General features: G+C 45.1%; 1 long non-coding RNA gene across 1 annotated transcript in view; it reads right to left on the reverse strand.

Annotated features, from left to right (window-relative positions):
• Positions 1-12,009: 12,009 nt before the first annotated feature.
• The window catches only part of LOC146857171 (uncharacterized), a 36,001-nt gene continuing 31,911 nt past the window's right edge, over positions 12,010-16,099 (reverse strand). The window contains exons 3-4 of the long non-coding RNA XR_014979865.1: positions 13,569-13,628; positions 12,010-12,624 (exon numbers count right to left, since the gene is read on the reverse strand). This is a non-coding gene — a long non-coding RNA (uncharacterized LOC146857171). The remainder of the gene's footprint in view (positions 12,625-13,568; positions 13,629-16,099) is intronic.

Here is a 16,099-nt window from a genome sequence, read left to right on the forward strand (position 1 = left end):
CACTTTGAGCTGGCGAGCCGGCGGGAAAAACAAGTGAGGAAAAGAGGTGTGCCCACTTCTGCCAACTCCACCCCTCCGGTGGGGGAGGCGAGGTGAAGCACAACTCTGAGTCCTTGCCATCTTGAGGATGGTGGGACCTAGCCAACCAGGGCCAAGCTCCTTCCCCCTCCCACTGGAGGGTGGTACGATAGGGCGTGTACCCACCTCAGGGAAGGGACCCATTGGTCCTTGCCCTTACCTACCTGTAACACCCCTAAATCAAGTATTTAGGGGGCACCCTGAACCTTGGTTCCTCAGATCCAGCCTGACAACAAGAAGAAAAGACGAAGAACCGAACAGCCGTGCAGCGAGCTAACAAGAGGAAGACGCCCACTGACTTGGCCCCAGCCCTACTGGCCCATCTCCCTTCGAATCTGCTCCTGCGAAATCCCGGTGTGTCCTGCAAGGGTGTCTGCGTGCAGGGGAGGATTGTTTGTGTAGGAAGGTGCCCCTTCCTGCACATATACAATCCTAAAATGCCATTCTGTCACTTTCATGTGTGCAGCTTCATGCAGCACACATGAAGGTGACAAAATGGCATATTTAAAACAGAATATTTATGTATAGGAAGGGACACCTTCCTGTACATAAACAAACCATGGCATAAACAAACCATGGCAAATTGCACAAGGCAGCACACACGGAAAAAGCAAAAACGAGGAAAAAAAATGCATTTCTCCTCATTTTGCCAACTTAAGAGCAGGATTTACCTGGTCTTAATTTTTGGTGCTGCCTCCTATGTTCGCCACCCTTGTACATAGGGGGTAGCGTAAAAATGAATGGCGTTCCACCGCAACACACACAGTGACCACCCCTTTCATGCTAACAGCGTGAAAGGGAGCCTTATTTACAAGGTAGCGCTAAGCCACATTAAGTGGCTTAACGCTGCCTTGTAAATCAGGTGCAGCCCCTACCGCCACCATCATGTTGGTAATAGTGACGTAATGGGCGCGATAGGGCTTGTACATATAGCCCAGGATATCTGCAGCAGCACTTCAGGATACCAGGAAACAGTTTTGGCTGGCGTTCCTTCATAGGTGCTCATGGCAGGCGCTGTTCTGCCTCCGGTTGGCAGCTTTCCCTGCTCGAATCTCTCTTGGCCCCGTCCCTGGTTGAGCACTTGCTGCTCTGCTGCCATTCACCCGTAGTGCTCCCTGGGAGACTTCAGTCACAACGTACTGCAAATAGGACATCTACAACAGACTACAATGTAATCCCATTCCAAGGTCCTTTCTAACAGAAAAAATATGATTGCTATTGCAGATGTTGAAACTCTTGATTCGGTAATCAATGCATGACTGTGTTCTTAAATTTTTCATCGTCTTCACTAATGTCTGAATTTAATGTCGGTACGTTTTCCAAAACCAGTACATTTGGCCCATATGTGGGCAGGCCGAGGGAGGCAGGCTAGGAAAGCCAGACAAACACGAAGGTTTGGAAATAGAAGTGAGATTGCTCTTGGCTGTTTCTTCAAATTCAGCTCTGGTCAATAGGCATTTTTTAAGCAGCCTGAGAGGAAAAAGGGGTTAGCAACAGTTTAAATATCCAAGTACAATGTGATCATTAAGACGCCTCAATAAAAGTCTGAGTCAGTAACTTGAAGTTAAAAGATTTATTACAAACTCAAAGCCAGACTAATATAAATCAATCTCAAGAACATATTTTTGAAATATATAATGATTAAAGGAAGCCCAAACTGGTGCACAATATTAGCCCTCAACAACAGGGAGAATATAAGAATCTCTGGTTCTGCAATACAAAATATGAGGAAAAGAACTTGATGGTTGGATGAATGATTTTAATCCTTCCCCCCGTTCATAGAAAATAATTTCAGCATCTAATAAACCCTACACTAACATAAGGATAGGGGAAACCCTATTGAATCAAGGATGCAAGAAAGGTGTCGGCATCAGAACCTCTGTAGAAGTTCTTTGGTAAGGAATCTTTTATAGCGAATAAGGACTCCTCAGGCTGCCTCCAGGAGGAGTTGCCGGCCATTGCCCAAACTTTCACGGTCTTTAACCAGGCACTGTACTCACGGCACCCCCTGCAACCTGAGGCGGTCGCAAACCCGCTTCTGAACGGCATACCACTGCCGACCATACCACTGCCGACCATACCATCTGAGGTAACTCAGAAACTTGACCAGGATCTGCAGCTCGAGGAGGTTCACTCTGCAGTGATGGTGTTGCAGTCCATGAAAGCGGCGGGCCCAGATGGATGCCCTATCAAATACTATAAGCATTTTCGCAATATCCTCTGCTCCCATCTTCTGAATTTTTACAATGCTGCCATACAACAGGGAGCTTTTCCAGCCGATCCTTATTGTGCCACCATGGTGGTTATACCAAAGGAGGGCCTCCCTAGAGATCAGTGTTCGGCCCATCGCCTGATCTCCCTCATTAACACAGACATCAACATCTATGCCAAAATCCTGGTGACCTGGCTGGCACAGGCCCTGCCGTATCCGATTCATACAGACTAATGCAGGTTCATGCCGGGCCGCAACACATGCCACTGTATCAGGAAGGCCCATGCAGAGCGGTCTTGGGCGCAGACCCTTGATGGCCTATTAGCGCCTCTTGTGGTGGACTTTACCAAGGCCTTCAACACTGTCTAATGGGACTTTCTAGAGAGAGTCCTGGAGTGGGCTGGACTGGGGGAAGTGTTTTGCCGCATGGTACATCTTCTCTACCACGCCCGACAGCCCAGGTTAGGGTAAATGGAGTACCATCCTCTCCATTTCCTATCGTGCGTGAAACGCATCAAGGCTGTCCACTCTCCCCACTGTTCTTCGACCTAGCGATAGAACCCCTGGCACACCTTATACGATGCAACGCCCAGATTTGGGGCTGGCAGTGGGGGAACGGTTTTAAGGATAGCATTGCACTCTATACGGGTAACACCCGTTTATTTTTGAAGGACCCACTGCGTTCTGGCCCAGGATCTCTGTTCCTCTGGCTCTATGGTGATGTGTACCGCCTCTGTGTCAACAAGGGTAAATCCTGCCTGGTGGAGGTGGGGAGAGATGCCCACGGGCGGATCTGGTGTCCTAACATACCTGTCTGACGCAATTCTTTCAAATACCTAGACATCCATGTGCCCCCTCTCCCAGACCTTGCTGGCACCCTGAAATTTCGAGGGCTCAGCCAAATGCTCAAACGTGACTTGGGTCACTGGGTGGTGCTCCCTTTGAAATCCATGGCGTTCCACCCTTTTCAAAATGATACGTCTGCCGCGCCTCTAGTGCGCCCCCTCAGTAGCTATCCTCATTCCCTATCCCATACATGGTTCCGGTCTTTGACCACCAAGATTGTCAACTTTATATGGGCGGGTGGTAGACACAGGGTGGCTTTTAAGATGCTGGGCAAATGCCCCTTTGGGGGTGGTTTCGGCCTACCTGACCTATACCGTTACTATCTCCTGACTCAGATGGCGCCAATCAATGAATGGTTCACGGGTGTGTGGGACGACCCGGCATACCGCCAGGAGATTTATGCACTGGGTTTACACATATTGCTAGACCTGCTGTACGGGGCACAACTGCCAGCTGCACTGCCCTCTTGTACCCAGGTGTCTCTGACCTGCTGGAGGAAGGGTCTCCGATTTATCGGATGTGACTGCCAGCTTACAGGTATGACTCCTCTGTAGGGTGGAACATGGCTCTGTCAGCTCTCAACCCTGAAGGGTTCGGAGTGGGATCTCCTATCTGGGGGATGTCTACTAGAGGGGTAACCTTGCAGCATTTCAGGATCTGCAGATCCAATACTCTTTCTCTAACTCCCAGTTTTATTGCTATCTCCAGCTCCATCATGCTCTACGGGCTCGCACCCCCCTCCCGGAAGACCCACTCCCTGAATACAACCCAGTGGATGCGAAGATTTTCTTTGGGCACTTGAAAAGGGGGCTATCTCAAGGCTTTAGCACTCGTTGGTGACTCATGCTCTGGATGATCTAGAACGGGCTAAACAGAGGTGGGAGGCCTGGGTGGGTGAGTTGGATGGCACTGTCTGGAGAGACGCCTACATGGCGCCCAGGAAATTGGCAATTGCAGCGCGACTGCGCATGATCCAATTTAATTACCTCCAAGCCACCCATCTTGCCCTACAGCACTTGCAGCACCTTCTTCCCGACAACCCAGTTTCGTGTTAGATGCATGTCACCAACTGCAGATTTCTTCCATGTGGCATGGGATTGTCCAGGGATGCTGCCCTTCTGGGAGGGAGTGGGTTGAGAACGTTCTGCTGTCTTGGGCCGCACCCTGGAGTTTACCTCGCATACTGTGTTGTTGGGACATGTAGAGCAATTCAGGGGACCAAGAGTGGAGTGGACCTTTTTGGGGCTGGCTTGTTTGGTTGCCAAGAGGGATGTGGTCCATGCCTGGAAACAGAGGGCAACACTGTCAGGTGCAGGCACAAGGGGGTAGAATGGTGAGCAAACCAGGAGAAAACCATTTTAACATCCTGGAGCTCACCTGAGAAGCACGGCCACATTTGGGGGAATGGGTGTGCTTACTATGGGTTATCAATTTTATTCTGTGTTACTTTGCCATGCTGATGTCAGAAATTTCTGTTTTCTAATGTACTTGCCGTTGCTAATGTGCAATACACTGTCTTGCCGCAAAACTTTCAATAAAATGTTATTAAAAAAAGGAATCTTTTATAGCATGAAGCCACACAATCAGGAAAGTCAAGCGGATTCTGTACCTCGCAAAGTCTAAAGGGAATCTGAGTAACCCCAAAGTGGGTTCACTATGACTAAGAAAACTTTATTCGGCTTGAGCCATAAAAGTCCATAAAAATATAGTATATTACAAAATAGTAAAATATATCATTATACCATAAAAAAACACAATACAGAAGTAAAATGAGTGCAAATATGCCTTTCAGTTTTGCTTTCTGCAGGAACTAAAAGTAGTTGGGAAAACATTGCATCCCAGAAGAACCCTACAGTGCAATCTGAACTGACAGTGCCTTATCACTTTGAAGCAACCATGTGAGTATTAAATCTCTTACAACAGACAAGGGCAGAAACCTTATTTACAGATGGAAGTTTTATACTTATTCCTTATTACTAATGCCCCACTAATAAAATCGAGTGGTGTGAAGCATATTTCAAATATTGAATTTGTTTGTAAAAACATCAGACCTTCCCCATGTATTCTCAATTTAGAGTCCCTTAAAATAGGCATTAAAAAGTCTTGTCTGGGTTCTGCATATAAAGGGCAGAACAAGGTAAAGCAGCAGGTGGTTTGTTTTTTCACCTGGTTACAATGACAAGCAAGTAAGTCATGAGACAATGCACACTGTAGTGGAAAACCAGTCCTAAAATGGATCATAGAAAATCTGAGGAGAGAAAGGTATCAGCGATGGATGAGATTTGCACCCCAAACAAGATGGGTTCTAGGTCAAAGTGGTACTAATCAGGACATATTTTATAAGTGATGCCATAAACTGGGCCTTCTGCAACCTTTGATCTGATTGGTAATTAAAAAAATATGATTTTACTTCCTCTTTACTTCTTCCGGTAATGAAATGTGGATTATTGAACAGATCTTTCATGCCTATTTTCCCAAAGGTTTACTTTAAATACTTAAATCAAGGGTACTGAGACAATCCACTTAGGCATAGTTATTCAGAAATACAGGCTCTACCCAAAGATGCTTCTGGATTTATCCACAACTTGATCCACAATAGAAGAGGTGCTAGTCCCAATCCATCTTCCAAATACGTGAGGCCTAACTCTTCCTGGAAAATCGGGGTAGCAGTCCCTGAAGGAACAATGAGTAACCTTTCGTAGGAAGCGATTTTCAACCCAGTGTAGAAGTGACAGATGGGCATGCCCCAATAGGCCTGCACCATATGACCCTTTAGATATACATTTAGTTGTATACAAATTATGCATTTCTTTCATGAGTTTCTGAACTAGCCTGTGGGAGAATGAAAAAATTGCCTTTATATTTCTTTTTAGTTGCTGTGCTCTAGCAGTCAGTAGTTAGATCCAGGTAAAAGAGCAACTAAAAAGGATTCCAAAGGAATTAAAATCATTCACCTTTCCTGTGGTAAATTTCCTATGAAGAAGGATTTGGACTTCATGTTATGCTGCCCACATGTCGTAATAAATTACTTAGAAATATTGACCTTGAGATCAAAGTTACCCTTGTATGAAAAAAAGGAGTCCAATAAGAATTGTAAATCATTTGTCGTGTAAGCTATTAGCATGGCATCATCCACATATAATAAAATGGGGATAGGTTGCCTGCTTATTCTGGGAATATCCTTTCCTACCCCAGCAAAATGTTTAGAAATCCCACTGATATATAGAAGAAATAGTAAGGGAGCAAGCATACAACCCTGTCGTACCCCACGGGTAGATTTTTTAAAGGGAAGTTATTTCACCCTGTAACCCTAAGTGGACCTTCCCTTTTAGTTCATGATGGAGATGTTAAATTAGAATGAGCAGGTCTGTCTTCACCCCATTGACTCAATCAGTGCCCACAGTTTTGAACGATTTACCAAATCAAAAGCGCCTAATGGATCAATGAATGCCACATGAAGTACTCCCTTTTAGGCCATTACGTATTTCCCAGTTAACATGTAGAATTTAGGCACTGATCTATTGTCCCTACACCTGGTCTGAAACCATATGGCACATTTGATAAGACCCTAGAGGGAGTCCATGGGTGCCTCAGTCCCAACAGGGACAGCAAGGTCGCCTTAACCATTTCGCTGGCGCCCTGATGGAAACTGTTACGGTACTGGCATCCTCAACTCCAAATTTTATGATTTTGGGAGATCTCAATCTCCATTTTAATGACCCTCTGGACCTGGTGGCATCTGACCTCCTCCTCGAACTTACTTCCTATGAGTTGGGACTGATCAATACAGAGGCGACACATATCAAGGGGAATTTGCTCGACCCGATTTTCACCAATGCTCACGCAATGATAGCTAGACCACCCTATCCCCCTTCCTTGGACAGACCACTTCCTGATTCCTTTCTCCTGGCAAATCGTGGCCACCCCACCTCAACCCCTCAATACTCGTGTCATGGATAGGGTCTGGTCCAAACTCTGTCGAGAATTGGATTTCCAACCTAGAACTTTCCTACCCCCCCCTCGGCTCTTGATCCCGTAGCTGCAGATACGAACCTTGAAAACTGGCTTACCAACTCACTTTACTCCATCCTCCCCAAGAAAAGGATTCAAAAAAAGGAGAAGAGAGCTCCTTCTGCCCCCTGGTACACACCCGAGCTGAAACTCCTAAGAAAAGGATGCAAGAAGCTGGAGTGCTGCTGGAGGAAAGACTGGGCAGGATCCAGCAAAGATGAGTATCGCACCGCTATGAGAGCATATAAGGCTGCTCTGCACAGCACTAAGACATTTCTTCGATGAAAGAATCAAAAATTCCTCTAATTCCTCTAGAGAAACCTTTTTAATCATCAAGGAACTGCTCAAGGTGCCTGAACCCCGCTGGCTCAAGACATCTCAGGGGCCAAATGCAACAAATTGGCGAACTACTTTGACGCCAAAATTCAGAACATCTTAGCCACCTTGCCCCAAGCCGATCATGGAATGTATATAAACAATCGGCCTACAACACTCGACACTCCGCTTGATGCCTTTGGTCCTGTGTCAGTGGATGAGGTACTCAAAACTCTGGCCGACATCAAAAGCGGTTCTCCTAGCGATTCGGTACCGATGCGGATCCTGAAGCAGATTGCAACCACCATCTCTATTCCGGTCACTGACCTTATTAATGCCTCGTTTTCACAGGGAGTGGTTCCACCTGCCTGGAAGAGAGCTATCGTGAATGCTCTCCTTAAAAAGCCTCTCCTAGACCCGGCAGAATTGGCCAATTTCACTACTTCCCGGACTCAGCAAGATCGCAGAGAGACTAGTTAACCAGAAACTCTCCCACTTTCTGAAGTCCAATGGCCTTCTTCGGAACTCACAAACGGGCTTTCGCCCTGGACAGGGTACGGATACCGCCCTTCTGGCAGTCGTTGAGGAGGCCAGATGCATTATGGACTCAGGAGGATCAGTGGCAGTGATCCTCCTGGACCTAAGTGCAGCCTTCGACACGGTTAACCATCAGGTCCTAATTCAGCGACTAACAGACATAGGCGTAGCAGGAGCAGCCTTGTCCTGGCTTACTTCATTCCTTAGCAACCGCACCTTCCAGGTCTGGGAAAGTAACTTACGGTCGATGGCAATTTACCTCCAGTGTGGGGTACTACAAGGCTCATCCTTAAGCCCCACATTATTTAATGTGTACATGGCCCCACTGGAGGAGGTGGTTGCCCCGTTTGGAATCAAAATCGTGAGTTACGCTGATGACACCCATTTGGTCGTCTCCCTATCCCAACCTGCCCAGTGCCCGGACACCTTCCACTTCTGTCTATCAAAAATCTATACCTGGATGTGTGAATCCTCCCTAAAACTGAATGGGTCTAAGACCGAAATCATGTTACTAGGCCATAAAGTATCCACACTGCCTCCGAAAATCTGGCCCACCTGTCTGGGGAACCCCCCCCTCCCCAAAAAATGAGATCAAAAGTCTGGGGGTCTGGATGGAACAGGATCTCTCATTCAAGACTCAAGCAAAAAAAATGGCAGGAGCCTGTTTTGGCCTCCTCCGATCGGCTCGGAAAGTTTTGCCTCTTCTTCCACAGCCCTCTAGGAAGTTGCTGATCCAAGGACTGATCCTGTCCAGATTGGACTATAGTAACGCTATCTTCCTGGGTGCACCTGAAACCACACTTAAACTCCAACAGATCCAGAATGCTGCAGCACAGCTTCTCACAGGCACCTCAGTCAGAATGTCAGCTAAACCTGCACTTAAACTACTACACTGGCTTCCGATACGTGAAAGAGTAAAATTCAAATCCCTATGTATTGCACACAAACTGTTGCAGGGTAAGGGGCCCCCCATTCTGAAGACCTTAATCGTACCCTACAAAGCCAACAGACCACTCCGTTTAGATAATGAACGTTTGGTCACGGTACCTAGAGTAAGAAAGGTACGCACAGGAGGACGGCGTTTCTCGGTAAACACAGCCAAACTGTGGAACTCCCTTCCCCTGAAACTACGGGCTGAAGCCTGCCATCTGCGGTTTCGGAAACTCTTGAAAACCCACTTCTTTCCGTAATCATGCTTAACTTCTTCTCCGGTCTCTCTGTTCCGGCTTAGCGCTGGGATGCTTTCGGGTAGCTATGCGCTCTATAAATCCCTCATTCATTCATTCATTCATCAGGGTCACCTACTCTCCACTATGGTGCCTCCAGCAGACCCTGGCTGACATCGCTGGGGTCATGAGACAGAGGCATGAACAAATGCCCTGCCAAAGTGGCACCAGCGAGGTGGACAACCGGCTGGGGGCTATGACTAGCATCTTAGAGTCCATGCAGCGGAAGAAGGCCTCCCACTTTGCTGCCATGGCTGCCTACCACTGCGATGTAATTGTGTGTTGCAAAACCATCAGATCCTCCATGCTGCTGTGCTACCTCATGTGTTGGCACAGATGAATGCTGCTGCAAGCATGGCATTCACATCTTCCCCGACGTGTGTATGCCTACCTCAGCTGCCGCAACTGCAACAGCCCCCTCACAGGAGACACTGCACACATAAGAGGAGGAAGATATGGACAGCACCTCTTTCCTACTAAAAAGTGTCCGGTGGCTTTCATCTGTGCCACATACCAATTTTCCACAATACTATCCTTTACAATGGTAGAAATAGCTTACTTCTCTTTAGATGGTAAATGCGACACTTTACGTTCAATGTACCTTTGGATGCTTAACGCTATACAAACAAAAGAGTTGCAGGGAAGGTGATGCGTCGGTGACTTACATGCAAGAACGGGGATTCGTTGGTTCCTTACTCCGGGGGATATGATGAGTCGGTTCCCTACTGCTATACCTGAGACTTCAGCAGGAGACAAGCTAAATCTTCAAGCCCTTGGGGATCCTTTACAAGTTGATGAAAGTAGCACAAAGTTCCTTTCTCCTTTCTTTGGCAGTCAGGCAACCACTGCAGGCCAACCCCCAAACAGCACTCCGCTTAGGGATAGTCTCCTCCTTCAGTTTCTCTCTGGTTCCTCTCCTCAGCAAAGGTTCTTCTTGTTTCCCAAAAGTGATCTAAAGTCCTGGGGTCTGGGCCCCAATATTTATACTACTATTCTCTTTGCTCTCTGAAGGCAGAGAGTGTCTACCTAGTCCAAACCAGTTCTGGCCAGTCGTGGAGCACGTTTACAGGACTCCTTCTTTCCTTTGACAGTGTGGGCCAGGAACATCCGACAGACCACAGAAGGTGGAGCCAGCATTGTGGAAGGCAGGCACAGCCCTATTCAGGTCCCAGGTGCTCCCCTCCCACCACCCTACATGCAGATGGGTCTACTTAGCCCTGTGCTGACTCACCCTGTCTCCTGAAATCCCCCAGCCCCTGTCACTCAAACTCCAGACAAAGAATACACAACCTAGCAGAGGCAGGCTTGTATAGTTTAGGCAAGAAAATACCTACTTTCTAAAAGTGGTATTTTCAAACACAATGTTAAAACCAACTTCACTAAAAGATGTATTTTACCATTCCGAGTTCAGGCATACTAAACTCGAATTTCTACCTAGTTCCCTGAGTCAGTTAGGATTATAAAATGTTATAATCAAACTGCCCATTCTGGACTATGTGGAACAGGTAGCCTTGCAATAGTGAAAAACAAAAATGGCTATAATTCACTATCAGGACATGCCACACACATCGGGGCATGTCCTACCTTTTACTTACAATGCACCCTGCCCTTGGGCCTACCATAGGGGTGTCTGATATGAAGAAAAAGGAAGGTTTAGGGGCTGGCAAGTGGGTGCACTTGGCAGTCAACAGGGCAGTACCAGACTGCACATAGGCTCTGCAATGGCAGGCCTGAGATACACTTTACAGGCTACTTCTGTGAGTGGCACAACCAGTGCTGCAAGCCCACCAGCAGCTTTTGATTTACAAGCCCTGGGAACACGCTGCGCACTGTACTAGGGTCTGACAAGTAAACCAAACCAGCCAATCATGGAGTCACTAATCCATACACCAATTTACCATAGGGAGCACTTGCACTGTGGCACTGAATAGCAGTGGCACAGTGCCCAAAGCATCTATAACCAGCAAAAACACATAAGGCAACAGCACAAAATTGGAAGGGAGACTCACGCCAATGGTGCCAGGTCTAACAGTGCCATACAGTCATTGTTAATGGTCAATGAAGCCATACCCCAAGTGCAGGGTCTACCCATGCTTACTAGCAAGGAAACAACATTGGACTGAAATGAAATGCTGCAAGTGTGAGTGGGTATGGGGCAGCCATGAGTGTGTGAGTCCTAAAAACCTACAATTTGGGCAATTTGTTTGACACAACATCCCTCCAAAGCATGTCGCATGATTTTCCCACACAGAGAAATCTTATATGAATACGTGTTGCACTGTGCACCATTTCGATCATGATTGCCACGTGAACTGCTCAACTCTGTCTGTAGATAGATAATGTAAAAGCCATGGCCAACCTAACAGATCCCTGCTCATAGGTAAGACACCTACTCACACATGTTGCCAAACACTGCTAGCAAAGAAAAAATCATGTACATAACATTACCTGCGCACATCTGCTATTTCCTACACAATAAATAATGATGTAGACCTGTAGGTAGCAAACAATAACATTTAAATTACTAAAATTACATACCCTACACTAACTAATCTAACCTAACCTACACTATTTTATCCATCCATACTATCTAAAACTACATTAACTTAACGTAGCCTACTCTACACATTTAGCACAACATTCGAAACATCAAATCCCCACCCCCTTAAGACATGTCTTCACAGAAGGACAGCAGAAAAGTCACCTAAATATCAACTAACTACACATAGAATCCTAAAAAAGTCTTTTTTTTTTTTTTTTACATTTTGTATATTTTTGTTTTTTATACACATATAAAACACAACCCCCACCCCAAAAAAACACAAAGGACCCCTACTCAATAAAATTGTACTCACCCCTACAAAACCACCACCCCTACATTATCACTACATTATCTAACCTATACTAAGCTATAAAAACATTATGACCAACATGAAAACTATGTACAGGGAGAAGGGCAGAAAGGCTTCCAGTGGCTACCGTGGCTTGGGTCTTCCCACTGCCTGCTTCAGTTCCCGGAGAAGAGTTATAGTCTGGCCAAATTTGTTTTCAAGCACAGTCACCCTCAACTGTTGGTCCGAAAGATCCTTCTTGATATCAAGCTAAAATGAGCAAGCCTCTCCTGTTACCTGAGTTGTGGGGCCTGGTGGTTGGGATGGTACGCTTGAGGAGGTGCTGGGTACCAGTGCCTTGGAGGTACCTTGGCCTGGCCGTCCATTTTTGCCTGAGCTTCTCTGTCCATTGTTGGTGGTCCCAGAGGTAAGACTTTCCACTTTCCCAAAGCCTTTTCCTCCTTGTGTCACTTCCTCATGGCCATGTGTGCCTTAGCGACTCTTTGAAGATGGAAGTAGCACTCCTTTCCAAAGTTATGCTTCTTCAGCTGCTCTGGGGTCATGTTGTCTGTTTAAGCAATAAGGATAACTGTCAGTCAAAGGGTGACTAGGAGCAGGCACATACATCGTGAAACAATATTATTTGCCCAACATCTAAGGTAGCAACCCTTACAGCCTAAATTCATCTTGCAGCTTAGAGTGAGCCTACGCATGCCTATTATCTATCATTTCTTGTTTACTTAGGGCCAATTATGAAGGCAGGACAATTGTTGCAATTGCAACACCTTGGCACATGAAGGGATAACCATGTCAGTAATTAGTATGCCTGGGAACAATGCTGTTTGGTACCCATAGAATGGTACACGTCATCTTTACTGAACATTAGTGTGCCTTCTTCATCCTGCAATTGCCTTTCTGCCACTGGCATTCGCTACAATAAGATGTGAAATGCCTGCAACGTTCATGTATTGTGTCATAACGTAGTGTAACTGACCAGGCAAGCAACCATAGCAGGACACATTGCTATCTATACTGAAGACTTGGCAAGTGTGAAATGTAACAATGGATGCTGGATAAGTACCTCACATCAAGCAGAGACATATGAAACCTCTCCTATCTGAACTGTTGTAAGTCCATGGTGGACCATGCCAGCGCTCATTACATGTTCCCAATATCATAGCATGTGCAACTGATATGCATTTTGAATTCTTCACAGCCATGTTCAGATATGTATTCACTACCACATATTTTCACATAGTCTGTTACAGTGATCATGGCTCCCCTGTCAAGCCTCTATCACATGGTCCAAATTAGATTGGCAATGCAGTCTCCTTGACAGTAGTCAGAGGCTGATAGACATGCAACAATTAACACCCACTTTTCCTGATCCACTAATCATCATACAAACGTTTATTTGTGATAGGGATGCACATTAAATCTGGCAAATCACACAGCATCTGCCATTTCACTCAATCCTTACTCTACCCAATTAGCATTGATGAAGGCACTCACCAGTGAAGTTGGGGTCCTTGAACTTATCCACCTCACCAACTATGTATGCTGGGGGTCCACCTACAAGACATAACGTGTAAAACACATCAGTAAACCTAGGTGACATATATTTAGGCCGTGGGGTTTTAGGTTTAAAGCTACATTAACTGATAAAGCCCCACTGAAAGAGAAGTAGCCCTCACCAGTGAAAACACAAACACTGAAATAACACCTGCACAATCACAAACTAAATGCCATTCAGAGACAGGAAAAAGAGAGTGAAAGAGTCATTTGTTTTCTTCCTGAAGGGACCAATACAATGTAACTTTGTCATACAAGCTAGCAGTAAGAAAGACTGGGCTAACATTATTCTTCTTGAGTTGTGTTTAGGATTGCCTCTAAAATATTGTTTCTTCTTCCTTTTGCTTTTTTCAGTTTTGTGATCTTTGGTCTAATGATGCAGAGTTTAGAAGCATATTTTAGGTTTTGTTTAATTATTTTATAAACTGTAGAGAATCAGGAAATATGAAAATCATATTTGATATTTTGGCTGCGTTTGATTATTTCATTGATAGGTACAATGACTGGTTTCATAAAAATCTTTTCTAATATGTGTCATCCTAATATGTGTCATCACATTTACCCACAGAGAATCAGCCCCCAGTTTCTCGTGGGTCAGTATTGATAGTAGGTGAATTGCCAATGCCTCAGGCTTTAAACATTCAATGCAAGGTATGGTGACAATTATATGTAAAAAGAGCGCTATCACCAAGCATTTGGGACAGTGGTGAAAACATGACACCAGACATTTGGACAACATGGAACACAGTGTCATATGGAATGCTCTGCAAAAAAGGTTCTTTCCAAGTTCAACAAAGATTGAAGTGATATTGTTTGTATTTGCAGCGATTCAGCTATGTATATGAAAATGTTGTGTGAGGACCTGTCAAAATTGACACCTGAGCTGAAGTGATTCCCTGTACGGGATCCTTGCCACTTGTTAGATGGTATGCTGAAAGCATATTTACAATCTTCGGAGTTAATGAGGGATGCTATTGACTTTTTAGTCCATTCTGGAGCACTGTTTTCTTATGAACACGCAAATATGTATCATTCATGCTTTGTGTGGCATCAAAGAAAGAGTCATCCCAACTGTGTCCCTTAGCTGATGGTACTCAGTCCAAGAGGCTATGAATGCTATATTATCCACATGGCAAGCGATTACAGAATTTTTGCTGAGTGATTATGCCAAAGGCATGAAATGTGAGGATCTTTGGTCTCATATTGATAGTGATGTGAAAAAGTACACTCTAGTGCATTCTTAGATTTTTACAGGAAAACATAACTGCTGGAGTGGACATAATAAAAAAACTAGAGTCTGAAAAAACCCTCATCTGCCAAGTGTTGAGCATAATTGGTGCAGATGTGAAACATCTCCTAGAGAGTAGGCTGGGCGACACCTTTAGTGACTTTGGCACTGTAACATTGTCCATGTTAGAGTGCTTGCCACTTGGTAAGCAAATCAATATCAAAGAGCAATTCAGGAACGTTTATTTTACAATGTATGAGAAATGGCTTGCAATGTGTCCCTTCACCACCAATGGCATTTGAAGTCAATGAAACCTCTCTATGGTACTCTGTACAAATTCTAGATCCCTTCGGTAAAGGGGAATTTCCTCCGTAGTTTCAAAAGTGCTGCTTCATTTTTGACCGCTTCAATAACTATGAGGGCATAAGGGCCCAGCTCAACACAAATGTTGTAGAACCTGCCCTGAGAATCGCATTCTTCAAGTGCACCAGTATTGGCATGGAAAGCTATGTCAGTGGCCAGAGTTAACAAATTGTGTACTGGCTGTTTTCCGTTGCCCGTCTCAAGTGCCAATGTTGCGAGGACCTTTTCACAGAAGTTTACATGGGAAAGAAAGTGTGATTGCACATGACCAAAGACTCACTGGAGAAGTATTGTATGGTGTACTACAATAAGTTTAATTTGCAAAAATCTATTTGGACCTCATATACACTAAACATACACTGTCTATATACGATGTGCTATCAGTGCAGCAAGCAATAATAAAAGCAAAACGTTCCATAAACACCGGAAAAACACTTTTTCCGTTGTTTTTTGTGGCACGAAAATGTGTAACCACTGGTAACACTGATAAGGTATTGAAATTACTTGAAAACACTGGAAAAATCCATCAGAATTTACAAAAAATAGAAACTGAAAACAGGAAAGCCTACATATATTAAATGCAACAGAAGCACAATGCATATGCATAGCTATTGGCTATGTAACGCTTCGGATTGTAAGTAATCAAATGGCACTGTTGTCATGCCTGAATGATACGCATAGGTAAAGGCAGGCTGAAGAGTACATAAATATGATGAGACAAAACATGGCTTGTTGGCACATTTGTGGAACCAGGTCACCAACCTCATCACTACTATATTTCATTATGCACCTACATAACTCGCATACCATCCTCAGCAAGGTACAGCAATACCCATGCCCTCTTATATTTTGACACCAGGAAATGAGTATACTACCCCCA

The sequence above is a fragment of the Triturus cristatus genome, chromosome 3_2 (genome assembly GCF_964204655.1).
Source record: "Triturus cristatus chromosome 3_2, aTriCri1.1, whole genome shotgun sequence".
Lineage (NCBI taxonomy): Eukaryota > Metazoa > Chordata > Amphibia > Caudata > Salamandridae > Triturus > Triturus cristatus.